This window comes from Chiloscyllium punctatum, chromosome 33 (genome assembly GCF_047496795.1).
Source record: "Chiloscyllium punctatum isolate Juve2018m chromosome 33, sChiPun1.3, whole genome shotgun sequence".
Classification (NCBI taxonomy): domain Eukaryota; kingdom Metazoa; phylum Chordata; class Chondrichthyes; order Orectolobiformes; family Hemiscylliidae; genus Chiloscyllium; species Chiloscyllium punctatum.
In genome coordinates this window covers 9,639,401-9,653,268 of record NC_092771.1, presented here as the reverse complement: position 1 = coordinate 9,653,268, position 13,868 = coordinate 9,639,401, and positions in this window count along the sequence as shown.

Below are 13,868 nucleotides of genomic sequence, written 5' to 3'. Positions count from 1 at the left end.
CTGACCTACAAAAGCAGATTTTTAACACAGGTGAACAAAGACTTGGTACGTTTTGAGGAGTGCCTTAACAAAGTAAAAGGGGGGATGGAGGAAGGGAGTTCTAAAATTTCGGGTCCAAACAGACTGAAGGCATAGCCCACAGTAGTGGAGCAAGGAAATTTGGGAGGATATGGGCCAGAGCTGAGGAATGCATGGATTCTGATGGGTTGTAGGGCTGGAGGGCATTATAACCTAGCAGTGTCTGGCAGGAATGCCCAAGCCAAACGGAAGTGGGAACTCATAATGGGCACATGTTAATGAAGAGTTAATTGAATGAGAATTTGTTTGGTGGCTACACAAAGGGAAAAGTGCTTTGAGTGTTTTGTGGTGTGTGAGTTGCATTAAAGCTCCAACTGTAAAAATATATGCCTGAACTCTGTCTGTCTAACCAATTCTTAATCTCTAACGTTCAATGGGAGGACATTATAGAAGATAAGCCCAGTAATATCTATAGTGGCTGATGGTGCTGTTTCTCATTCACCCGTGGAATGTGGGTGTCTCTGGCTGGGCCAGCATTTATTGTCCATCCCTAGTTGCTCCTTGAGAAAGTGGTGGTGAGCTTCCTTCTTGAACAACAGTCCACCTGCTGTAGGTTGACCCACAATGCTCTTAGGAAGGGAATTCCAGGATTTTGACTCAGCGACACTGAAGAAATATTTCAAAGTCAGGATGGTGAGTGGCTTGGAGGGGAATTTGAAGGGAGTGGTGTTTCCATGTATCTGCTGCCCTTGTCCGTCTAGATGGAAGTGGTCGTGGGTTTGGAAGATGCTATTTCTGGATTTTTTGCAAATATCTGTAGTGCATCTTGTAGATCATACACACTATTGCTACTGAGCGTCAATGGTGGAGGGAGTGAATGTTTGTAGATGTGGTGCCAATCAAGCGGGCTGCTTAGTCCTGGATGGTGTCAAGCTCTTGAGTGTTGTTGGACCTACACCCATCCAGGCAAGTGGAGAGTATTCCATCACAATCTGACTTGTGCCTTGTAAATGATGCACAGGTTCTGGGGATTCAGGAGCTGAGTTACTTGTAGCAGTATTCCTAGTCTCTGATCTGCTTTTAGATTAGATTAGATTACTTACAGTGTGGAAACAGGCCCTTCGGCCCAACAAGTCCACACCGCCCCGCCGAAGCGTAACCCACCCATACCCCTACATCTACATTTACCCCTTACCTAACACTACGGGCAATTTAGCATGGCCAATTCACCTGGCCTGCACATCTTTGGACTGTGGGGGTAAACCGGAGCACCCGGAGGAAACCCACGCAGACACGGGGAGAACGTGCAAACTCCACACAGTCAGTCGCCTGAGGCGGGAATTGAACCCGGGTCTCAGGCGCTGTGAGGCAGCAGTGCTAACCACTGTGCCACCGTGCCACCGTGCCGCCCACAAACATATAGCTGCTAATTGTGACTATCCTTTTCAAGCCCCTGCTCAGTTACTCCAGATGAAGCTTGTTTAATTAAGATATGGGTTCAAGTTTAGATTAGATTCCCTACAGTGTGGAAACAGATCCTTTGGCCCCATACCGACCCTCCGAAGAGCAACCCATCCAGACCCTTGACTAATGCACCTAACACTACAGGCAATTTAACATGGCCAATTCATCTAACCTGCACATCTTTGGACTGCAGGAGGAAACCCACGCAGACACAGGGAGAAAGTGCAAACTCCGCTGAAATTGAACCTGGGACCTTGGTGCTATAAGGCAGCAGTGCTAACCACTGAGCCATCATGCTGCCCTTGTAGCCATTGTGTTTATGTGGTGAGTCCAGTTGAGTTTCTGGTCAATGGTAACCCCCTGGATGTTAATATTAGGGGATTCAGCTAGTTTGACCTGGGTAATCTCATGTGGAAGTAAAATTCCTCCTGGTGTACATGAGGTTGAGTCTGACTGCAAAAGAGTCCCATACTCCAAAGGATTTAACATATATGTGCATCTATTCACTGAACTACAGCACAGTTAATGTCCTGCAGATAATTAGTATGCTGCACAGTTGAATGTTATAAATAAACTGTGCGATTTACATGGTATATATAGAGATACTGGGAGTGATTATGAGGCAGTAATGTCACTGTGAGATCTTGGTGATGCTATAAATCATTGAATGATTTATAACAGTGTTCGGGACTAAGTTTAAATTACTACCTTAAAGTAATTTCAGTCTATCTGTTAACTTTTACAATATGCCACCTTTTGATCTTAGAATGATTTTGTTGCATTGCTGTCAATTTCTGAAGCTTTGATCAGAGAACTTGATATTGTAGATGTGTTGAAGTATCATCCCTGCTCTCATCTGCTTAATGATTCTCCTCAGTCGCCTCCCGCACTCAGAAGCTGCAGTTCATACAAACCCTCCTCTTCAACCAAACTACTTCTCACTACCCACTCCCCATCTCTGCTGGCCTCATTCACCTCCACTAGTTTGTACCCTTCAATAGATTCAGTTCAAAATCTTATCTAAAGAAAACACTTATCTACCATCGCCATCCAGTCTGCCACCAATTTCCCTGTGGCTTCACCCAGTTTACATTTGCAAAGTCCTCCAGCCCAATATGTTCACTGGATTCCCCCTTAACTTTGACATTGTTTGTGTCTCAACCCCTCTACCTCTCTACCTTAACTTTGATTGTTTCCAGTCTCTAGACCCTGACACTTGAACTTTGCTCACTCTGTCCAGTCATCAAATACTTCCTGCAGTCACCTTCTCAAATTCCAGGATCTTTGTGTCTGTGCAGAAAAGTATCATCTGTAATGCGTGTGTGTGTGCTTGTGTCTTATGTGTGAGACATGTGTGTGTGTCTGTGTCTGTATGTGTGAGAGAGAGATGTATACGTGTGTGTGTGTGTGTGGTGACTTGATTGCTGGTCCCTTTGTCTCACAGTCACAGTTCTAGGTTCATGTCTCATTCCAGGATTTGAAAACAATCATCAAGTCTGCTGCTCCCAGCACAATACTGAGGAAATAATACTCTGGCAGAGGTTCCATCTGTTGGACAAAACATGAAACCAAGGCCATATCTGCTTGCTTGGGAGTATGTAAAAGATCCTTTGGCTTCTGAATAAAATGCAGGAGAACTCTTCCCCAGTGTCCTGCCCATTATTTTCTCTCTCAATCAACATCACACAAACAGATTATTTTGCAACAAGAACAGAAAATGCTGGAGAAACTCAGCAGATCTGGCAGCACCTGTGGAAAGAAAGAGAGTTAACAGTTCAGGTCCAGTGATCCTTTTCCAGACTGCTTCATGCTCCTTATCGCAGTTCTATTTCTGGGAGCTTGCTGCATGCAAATTGGCTACATTACAATAAGTACACAATGCATTTCAAAAGCATTCCATTGATTGTAAAGAGATGTCTGGTGATTTTGAAAAGTACTATAAAATGCAAATCTTCCTTAATGATTTTTAAGCAACAGCATTACCACTGTCACTGCAAATTGATTATCATTCCACTTCTGAAATCCTCTTTGCTAAGGTCATTATTTAAATCTCTAGTAATTTTATTTTCCAGTCAATCTGTTCAGGATGTTATTACACACCTCAAGAACAGGTAGGACTTTATCTCAGGTCTCCTTAGAACTGCTCTGGTCTTACACATGATCCATGATCACTTTTCTCCTTCTCTAAGGCTGCTTCTGTCCCTGAAGCCAAAAATATACACAGCTTCCTCGCTCCAATATTTGGGACTGATTATTTTCTGCATGGATTAGCTGACATTGCCAAATGTTAATTTAATTTAATTTAATGTCCCCAATCTTTTTTTTTAAAGAGCCGACCGTTTTCTCTTAAATTCAGTGTTTAAAGCTGTTCAGACAATTTTTAATTAATTCCAGCTATGAAAGAAACCAGTGCCCTGTTCCACCATTACTATCAACGTTGCCCCATACACAATGCAATTAGGATTAAAGTAACATCCAAGTGTTAACTCCACACAGCATCTGACAGCATAATGGGCAATTAACGGGCCAACAAAAGGAACCACCCTAGAAACACACTGAAGAAGTCATTTCTTTTGTGTGCTCTCACCTGGACCTCAGGGATTAAAGTATGAGGAGAGATTATACATACTAAACCTGTTATCTCTAGAAGGAGCAGGAAAGTCTTGTTGCATCTTTCCATGGAAATGGGTTAGACCACAGATGGAATACCGTATGCAGCTCTGGCCATCATGCTATAGATTGCACTGGATAAGGTGTGGAGGAGATTCACCGGGATGTGGTCTGGGATGGAAAGTCTCAGTTCTGAGGAGAGATTGGATAGGCTGGGTCTGTTTTCCTTGGAGTACAGGAGGCTGAGGGAGGATGTGAATGAGGTATACAGAATCATGAGAGGCGTAAAACCCAGGAGATTATAAGAATCTTTTCCACATGGCAGATGTGTCTAAGACCAGTTGGCATCAGTTTATGATAAGATGTAAATGATTTAGAGAGGATCTGAGGAAATGTTTTTCACCCAGAGGGTGGTAGAAAAATGAAATGTGCTGCCTGTGAGGATGGTGGAGGCAGGTATATTCGCTATATTTAACTGGATAAGCACTTAAAATGCCAGGGTATAGTAGGCTATGGCCCAAGTGCAGGTGGTACAGTGGTTAGCACTGCTGCCTCACAGCGCCAGAGACCCGGGTTCAATTCCCGCCTCAGGCGACTCTCTGTGTGGAGTTTGCACGTTCTCCCTGTGTCTGCGTGGGTTTCCTCCCACAGTCCAAAGATGTGCAGGTCAGGTGAATTGGCCGTGCTAAATTGCCCGTAGTGTTAGGTAAGGGGTAGATGTAGGGGTATGGGTGGGTTGCGCTTCGGCGGGGCAGTGTGGACTTGTTGGGCCGAAGGGCCTGTTTCCACACTGTAAGTAATCTAATCTAATCTAATCTAAATGCGAGTAGCGTAGTTTAGTATTTGTAGGTTAGCATAGACATGGTGGGCCAAAAGGCCTCCTGTTTCTGATCCAATGACTCTAATTTGGAAGGTTAAGGTGAACAGGAAAAGGACAAGGTAGATAAAGATAAAACTACAGTATATCCATTTGTTTGAGATTCTACAACCGGGAGTATAGTGTGAGAATTAGGGCCAGAGCATCCAGGAGAGATGTTAGGAAGCACTTCCACACAGAAAGGGAGGGAGAGGTTTGGAACTCTCTTCCCGAAACAGCAGTGGATGCTGATCAGTTTAAAATTTTATAACTGAGACGGATTAACTTTTGTTAAGTAAAGGTATGAGGAGTATAGAGAGTTAGGCCACAGATCAGCCGTGATCTCAATGAACGACAGAACAGGCTTGAGGGGCTGAATGGCCTCTTCCTGTTCCTATGTTCTTGAAGTGCAGATTGTAAAGATGTTTGTTATAGGGAGCCCTCTTTTTTTTTGGAAGTGTCTGAATAGGATGCATTAGATGGCACTGTCGCCTTTGTAACTTTGTAGGCCAGTGAAAGAGATACACACACACAACAAAATTCCATAGTGAGAGAAGTTAAAGGAAAGAGCCCATCCAAAGAGCATCATTTTACTTGTTGACAGGATGTAGTTGCCAACTGCACCACAATAGGAAGAAATCTGTTAATCGCAGCCCAATTCTCTTTTTTGCCTTCCTGATTGTCCATCAGATTTTTATTTGGCGAAATCTGCTTTTCTCCAGGTATTGGCTCTTGTTCAGATCCTCTGAGATGGGTTTCCGTCAGTTAGTCCTCTCTGACCTTGTTTTTAGCTGCTATAATCCAGCCCCTGGGAACAAACCAGTATCACGGACTTTCTACTGGCAGCTGTGACTCAGTGGATAGCAATTTTGTGTTGGCGTCAGAAAGTTGGTAGGTTTAAATCCACAGTGCAGAGACTGAGCACAAAAATCCAGGGCAGTGCTGACAGAGGGAGCGCTGCACTGCTGGAGGTGTAGTCTTTCAGATGAGATGTTAACCTGAGGCCCATCTGCCTTCTCAGATTCTGTGAAATTTGTAAAAGATCCCACGGCCACTATTTTGGAGCAGATCAGATTTGTTCTCTCCAGTGACTGGCCCAGTATTTATCCTCGGACACAAATTATTTGGTCATGGTCACATTTGCAGAAACTTGCTGTGCACGATTTGGACACAACAGCACTTCCTACATTACATCACTGACCACACTTCAGAAAGTAATTTGTTGGCTGTAAACTGCTTGAGGAAACTATGAAAGGCTACAGAAATGCAATTATTTCTTTCTATTGGAACTCAGGATGAATATTAAAAAGCAGTTTGCAATCTGGACCAAAATGCCTTATGTTCCAAGCAGTGAGCTCCCATACTCTGTGCTTCTACATATGGTGATTTGTAATGCTGATCACAGCAAAAAAATACTAAGAATCAGACAGACAAAGTACCTAATTTAGGGCTATTGCTTTATCTGCACAATTTGCAATATGAGTTTGGGAGGACACACCAGCTGGGTTGCAATTTTTCAACAATTTCCAGAAAAGGAGAAGAATTAAAGCTGCTTCATTGAAGAGGAACACAGGCATGAATTTGCAATGCAACCTTTATTTCCCAAGTTTCAGTAATTATTCTCCATAATCCTTTATTCATAGGCTCAACCAGCCACCTGAGAATCTGCTTAAAAGTGCTATGTTTTATTTAAAGATGCTTTCTCAATATACTGACCTGGGAATTCAGGACTGTTTGCATGAAGCAGTTCAGCTAATACAAGATAAGCTGTTATCGCTATTTCCGCCCCTCAGCACTGCGCTGACCCCTCATCACCTATTCCTGGCACTGGGGCGCAGTTCCACACACCACAGCGAACATCTCACAGTGCAGGAGGAGTTTGTTCAGCTCGTCGTGTGTGCACTGGCTCTCCAACATCGTGCCATCCTCCTGCTGTTTGCCCGTGAACATTGTTTTTATACAAATACTCATCCTTTCGAATGTTTCAATTGAAACTGCATCTCCAGGCCCTGTAGTCCAGACTTTTGCCACACGTTGTGTGAAAATGTTTTTCCCTTGAGTGTTCATTTTTCAGCTGCCATCCCAGACGGTCAGACTCCGGTATCTGCTCAAGCACTCCTCAGATTTTTAGTCTTCGTGCCAATTATCCTGATTTTCATTTCAAACTTTTCCTGAGACAGGAAGCTGCAGTTGGTGAGAGCAGCAAGCAAAAAGTGCGTCACACAACTCCTTAAATAAAGCCTCCATCGATTCAATATGCAAAGCTGTTGAACTCCAGAAGCGAGTTTCTGGCCTATCTTTTCCTATTCAATCTGTTCGATAGATTCACTTTCTTTGCGCATCAAATGGCATTATGACTTGGGATAATTTAAAATAAAATTGCATGGTCTGAGTAATGTGGGGCAGGGTTTTTGGGGGGCTGGAGTTGTGTTTGATCAGTTGGACTATGAAGCCTGGAGCTCTGCCGTGTAGATTTGGAGAATTTTCTGGCCCAGACTGAGACCATTCAACCCCTGGTGTCTGTACTGGTTCCTTTAAAGAGAAAAGGTGAGAAAGGCTTCCATCCACTGGATAACTCAAAACATCGATTCTCCTGCTCCTCGGATGCTGCCTGACCTGCTGTGCTTTTCCAGCACCACACTCTTTGACTCTGATCTCCAGCATCTGCAGTCCTCACTTTAACTCAGAAGCATGTCAGGCAAATGTGTGGCTTAAATGCAGTGTTATAGATTAGGGGAGTGGGTCTATGTGGGATGTTCTTCGAAAGATCAGTGTGGACTTGATGGGCTGAATGGCCTGCTTCCACGCTGGAGGAATTCTTCATAGCAGCAGGCCATTCAGCCCATCAGGTTCACACAGGCCCCTCCAAACAGCACCCCACCCAGATCCCAGTCCTGTACCTGTCCCCACATTTCCCATGGCCAATCTACCTAACCTGCACATATTTGGACTGTGTGAGGAAACCCATGCAGACACAGGGAGAATGTGCAATCTCCACACAGTCAGTCGCCCAAGGCTGGAACTGAATCTGGGTCCCTGGAACTGTGAGGTAATAGTACTCAGTATTGAGCCACTCTACCATTTAAATAGGTGTAGGCAATGGGATAGTGTAGGAAGTGCAGCAGCAAACTGCTGCAATTTTCTCTTTCCCTTTCATCTCCCTGCAAACATTTGCTTTTCAAGTATTTACCCAGTTACATTTCAAACCTTATTATTAAATCTGCTTCTACTGCCCTTTCAACAGTGCATGCCAGTTTGCACCAACTGGCTGCTTTAAAACAAAATGCTCCTGATCTTTATCTCTTTTTTTAGTCAATTATCTCAAAATAATTCCATCGCAGCAGCTGGTACAATTTAAATTCAATTCATAAGATCTGGAATTGAAAGTCTCTTGTGGTGCGGTGGTAATATCCCTACTTCGGAGCCAAGAGGCCTGGGTTCAATTTTCACCTGTCAGATAAGTGTGTAATGATGTCTCTGAACCTGTTGATTAAGACAAGGACAGGAAGAAATGTGGAATTGAAAGCTAACCTCAGTGATGGTGTCCTTTCACTATCATCAATTTTCATGAAACACTACTGGTTGACTAAGTCAAACACAGAAACTGGTGGAAAAACTCAGCAGGTCAGGCAGCATCTATGGTGAGAAAGCACAGTTAATGATTTGAGTTCAGTGACTGTTCTGATGAGAAATCACTGGACTTGGAATGTTGACTCTGTTTCTCCCTCCACAGATGCTGCCAGACCTGTTGAGTATCCCCCCCCCCCCAAATTTCTGTGTTCTGTTTCAGATCTGCAGCATCTGCAGTTCTTTGTTTTGCTTTGGTTCCCTGACTGCCTTTAGGGAAGGAAATCTGTCACTGTTACCCGGCCTGGCCTACATATGACTCCAGATTCACAGCAATGTCGAACTGCATCTTGACTCCCCTCTGAAATGGCCCTGGTGAGCCCCTCAGTTCGAGAGCAGTTTGAAATGTGCAACAGATGCCAGCTTTACCAATACACATACATCCTGAGAAAGAAGAAACCTCGATATTTCCTCCTGTGAGTTGACTTGTTCAATACAGTCTCTCCCTGGTTATTACACAGCAAAAATAAAGTGGATCTGTGGCTTAGTTGGCACCCCTTGCCTCTGTGTTAAAATCCTACTCAAGTCAAAAAATCAAAGGTGACTATTCAGGAGAGTGCTGAACTATGAATCCTTCAGATGAGATGTTAAACCATGCTCCCATCTACCTATTTGAACGGATTCGAAAAATCCCATTGTATTATTTTAGAGAACAGCAGGGGAATTATCACCAGTGTCCTGGTCAATATCCATCCCTCCAGCAACATCATGGTAATAAACAGATTCTCTGGTTATCATTACATTGCTCTTTGTGGGAGTTTGTTGTGTCCAAACTGGCTGCTGTTTATCCAGCAGGACAAGAGTGACGAGGGATTTCAGAAGCAGCTAATTAGCTGCAAAAGCCACATTGAAATGTCTGGTGGGTGCTACATAAATGCAAGTCTTTCTCCCAGCACAAGGCTTGGAAACTAATCAACATCCATTGAATTCGGACTCACTCAGAACCTTTGTGCTTTCTTGGTGTTAAAATCTGACCCATGACTGCGAACTGTCATTAATTTTCACATCAGATAAATTGTTGGACCAACCCCAAGAAATTCTTTCAAGGAAATAACTTGCAATGGAAGAGCTGCATTTTATCACCCTATTTATATATTGCACCTTCATGGGGGTAAACACTAAAAAAAAGAAATAGGAAATAAAAATATAAATTGATTTTTCTCATTGAACATTGACAAGCCGACACATGACTTAAAATGCTGACTAGCAGTTTTAAAAAGCTGATAGTTGGTACACACTTGGATCTTAAAGCTTAGAGCACTGCAGTTAGCTTTAACTCCAAACTCTCTCTGTGCATCATTGGGTGGATTCTAAGCTGAGGTGAATGTCAGTACAGACAACTGCAATGATCTAATTTAATTGCAGAATAGGCTTGAAGGGCTGAATGGCCTGCTCCTGTTCCTATGTTCCTATGATATTTATCCTGAGAGTATGAACAGAAAACTCACTCCCCCATCAAACTCCACCCCTCTGAAGTAAAATGCCCCAAAATGTACTCAGTATTTTGCTCTGTAGAAGTTTGCAATAAATGATAAATGGCTGTTTGACTCAGATGGTTATAGGTTCAAGTCCTAATCCAGTCCCACCAATGCTGCCTGTGCAAGATCCTGTGAATCCACTGGGAAGAAAGACGCACCAACACAAGCATCCTTGGCCAGGCCAATATCCCCAGCATCGAGGCACTGACCCGCCCGCCCTCACTCCTTATTTGGTTACGAGGGGCTGGGCACATCATCCCCCACGACTGACATGAGGCTCCACAAGTAGGTGCTCTACTCCCAGCTCCGAGACAGCAGGTATGCCCTAGGTAGACAACGTACTACAGGAATACCGTCAAAGTCTCACTAGGGAAGTGCAGCGTTCCCACAGACACTTGGGAATCACTGTGCCAAGACTTTCCAGGGTTGGGGAGGAGCATCCAGGGCACCTCAAGACTTGCTGTTGGGAAAAAGCAGAAGCCAGGCGTAAACAGTGAAAGGAACGTGCTTCCACATCAATGCCCCACCCACCCCCTTCCCAAGACCACCTTCTGCCCCAAGTGTAACAGAGTCTGTGGTAGCGCCATCAGTCTGTACCGCCATTTATAGCCTCACCCTGACAGTGGGAGAGAGTCATCCTCATCTGTGAGGGATCACCGATGAACGAATGAATCCAGAAAAGTACACATGACATCTGGCCTGATCCTGCAACGCCTGTACTGAGGATCGGCTACACTGTCAAAGACGCTGCCTTTTAAATGGGACATTAATGTGAGACATCGACTCACTGTTCAGATGAATGTTTCCCTTCCAGCATTTGAAGAAAAACAGTAGAATTCTTTCAACATCCTGAACAATACTTATCTGTCGAACAACACAATCAAAAACAGATCATCTGGCCATTTATCTCAATGCTGCTTGTTAGACATTACATTGTATAAATTTACCTACGATGGTGATCTAGAAATAAATCATTGAGAATAAAAGCACTTTGGGATGTTGCAAGGATCTTAAAGATATCATATAAAAGCAAGTCCTGTCTTTCAGTCCACAGTCAAACGCTCCTGAGAAACATCCTCATAATCATTGATAACAGCTTCACATTGATTGATGTGTTCATTGAATGGTCAATAATCACTCTCATGCTTTTCCGTTTTCCACCTTCACTAATGGGCTTTCTATCATTTTATACATTCATATAGATGGGAGACTGGGGAGATCAGTGGAAAGGGCACAGTCTGAAGTCATTTTCAAACAGAAATGTTATAATTTGATTGCTCCTTCAGGTTAAGGTGCGGGGAGGTGGGGGGGGGGTGGTTGTTGGTGGCGATGCAGCACGATAGCTCAGTGGTTAGCATGGCTGCCTGGCAGCACCAAGGATCCAGCTTTAATTCCAACCTCGGGCGACTGTCCGTGTGGGGTTTGCACATTCTCCTCGTGTATGTGTGGATTTTCTCCGGGTGCTCTGGTTTCCTTCCACAGTCCAAAAATAAGGTCAGAGGTCACATGACACCAGGTTATAGTCCAACAGGTTTATTTGATTTGGAGGTGCCAGTGTTGGACTGGTGTGTATAAAGTTAAAAATCACATAACACCAGGTTATAGTCCAACAGGTTTAGTTGGAAGCACTAGCTTTTGGAGTGTTGCTCCTTCATCAGGTGGTTATACTCCACAATCACCTGATGAAGGAGCAGCACTCCGAAAGCTCGTGCTTCCAAATAAATCTGTTGGACTATAACCTGGTGTTGTGTGATTTTTAACTAGGTTTATTTGGAAATCACAAGCTTTTGGACTGTAGCCCTTCATTAGGTGGAGTAAGAGGGAAGCACTCAGAACACAGAATTTATGGGCAGAGGGATCAAAAGATCTTATAAAGATATGCAAGTTAGGGTGGATTAGCCACGCTCAATTGCCCATTATTTCCAGGGATATGCAGGCTAAATGAATCATCAATGGGAAATGCAGGGATGGGGTAGGGGGTTGGGTCTGGGTGGGTTACTCTTCAGAGGGTCAGTATGGACTCAATGGGCCAAATAGCCTGCTTCCACACTGTGGGGATTGTATGATTCTATGATCAAACTCCAGTTAATTTGACCACCATTCAGTAAAATCCTTGAGATATTTGTGGTCACTAATTAATGAAGTAAATGCATTAATGTTGTCTAACTGATGGCCTCATTGTGCTCACTTGTCAGCAATAATGTTATGAAAAGGACTGCTGTATTTTGTTGTAGTGTCATGATTACTGAGTTCTCTCCATGCAAATTCAATTAGGTTGATCAACTATGTGAAAATTTACAGCAAACACATCTAATTTTCTGCATGAGAGGTAGCATCAAGATTCCTGCCTTATGTTCGTATTTACAAAGAGAACAGAATTTCTCTACTGCCTTTCAAGACCCCAGGGTGTTCTGCAGCACTTTACATTCGATGAGGCCTTTTTGGACATGTTGTCACTATTGTAAGGCAGGTATTTTCGCACAGCAAGATCCCAAAACGAGCAACGCATTAAAATGACCGGATTGTCTGGTTTTGTTGTGGTAATGTTGAGAGCTAAATATTGACCAGATCAGAAATCTGCTGCTCTACTTCATACAGTGCACTGGAATTTATATAAAACATGAACAGAGAAATTTATGTGAAGACTATTCCACAGATCCAGCTTTGTAGAATCGAGATCAGTGTGTTAGACAGCAATGCAATGCTTTCAGTTATTGAAATTGTCTTGTAACTGAATAACATCTCTTGCATCATGATATGTGGGTGTTTGACACAATGTACTTCAGAGAATTTACAAAAAAAAGGAAAAGAAATTCTTATGTGTGTTCAGTCCCTCATCTCTTTGAGGTATCCCAAAATACTTCACATACAACAGACAATTTACAATCCAGTGAACGTTGGTATGGGTTCCTGACTGAGGCACTACGGAGCACACCAGTGAATCTCTTAGCTTTCTGTCAGACAGTATCATGAGATCTTTAATCTGAACTGACAAACAAGGCTTTGGTTTAACTCCTTATGCAAAGAGTGGGAGCTTCCACACAACCACACTCTCTCAGAATGTACTGCAGTGTCAGTCTGGGTTACTTACTGAAGCCCTGGAGTGCAGTCAGACATGCCTTTGTGTCTCACTTCATGAGGTGTGTACATAATCTGGACTGACACCATGGCTGTAATGAGGGACTGGTGCATTGTTAAGTTGAGACCCCCCATTTGCCTGCTTAAGGGAGTACAAAACAACCGAATGAGATGGGCGGGGAATATTTTGTTCGGATAACTGATTGTTCGAATAACTGATTGTTCGGATAACAGATAACATTTTTACGGGACCTTGAAATCTAGTTTGGATAATCCAAAATTCAGATAATTGACGTTCGGACAACTGAGGTTGTTCTGTATATGAGATCCTAATATACTATTTTGAAGAAGGGAGAGGAGTTCCCTCTGTGTCTTGAGCCAACAGTGGACAGTGGAGAAGGTTATTTCACACTACAACAGGACCTTGATCAGATGGGCCAATGGGTGACAGATGGAGTTTAATTTAGATAAATGTGAAATGTTACACTTTGGTAAGGCAAACCAGGCAGATTTACATAGTTAGTGCTAGGGCCCTATGGAGTGTTAATGAACAAAAAGAGCTGTAGTTTCACACTTGCTTGAAAGTAGTAGTAGACAGGGTGATGAACAAGGCATTTGGCACACTTGCCCTCATTGATCAGTGCATTGAGTAAAGGAGTTTGGTGAGGCCACTTTTAGAAAACTGCATTCAGTTCTGGTCTCCCTGCTATAGGAAAGATGTTGTTAAACTTGAAAGG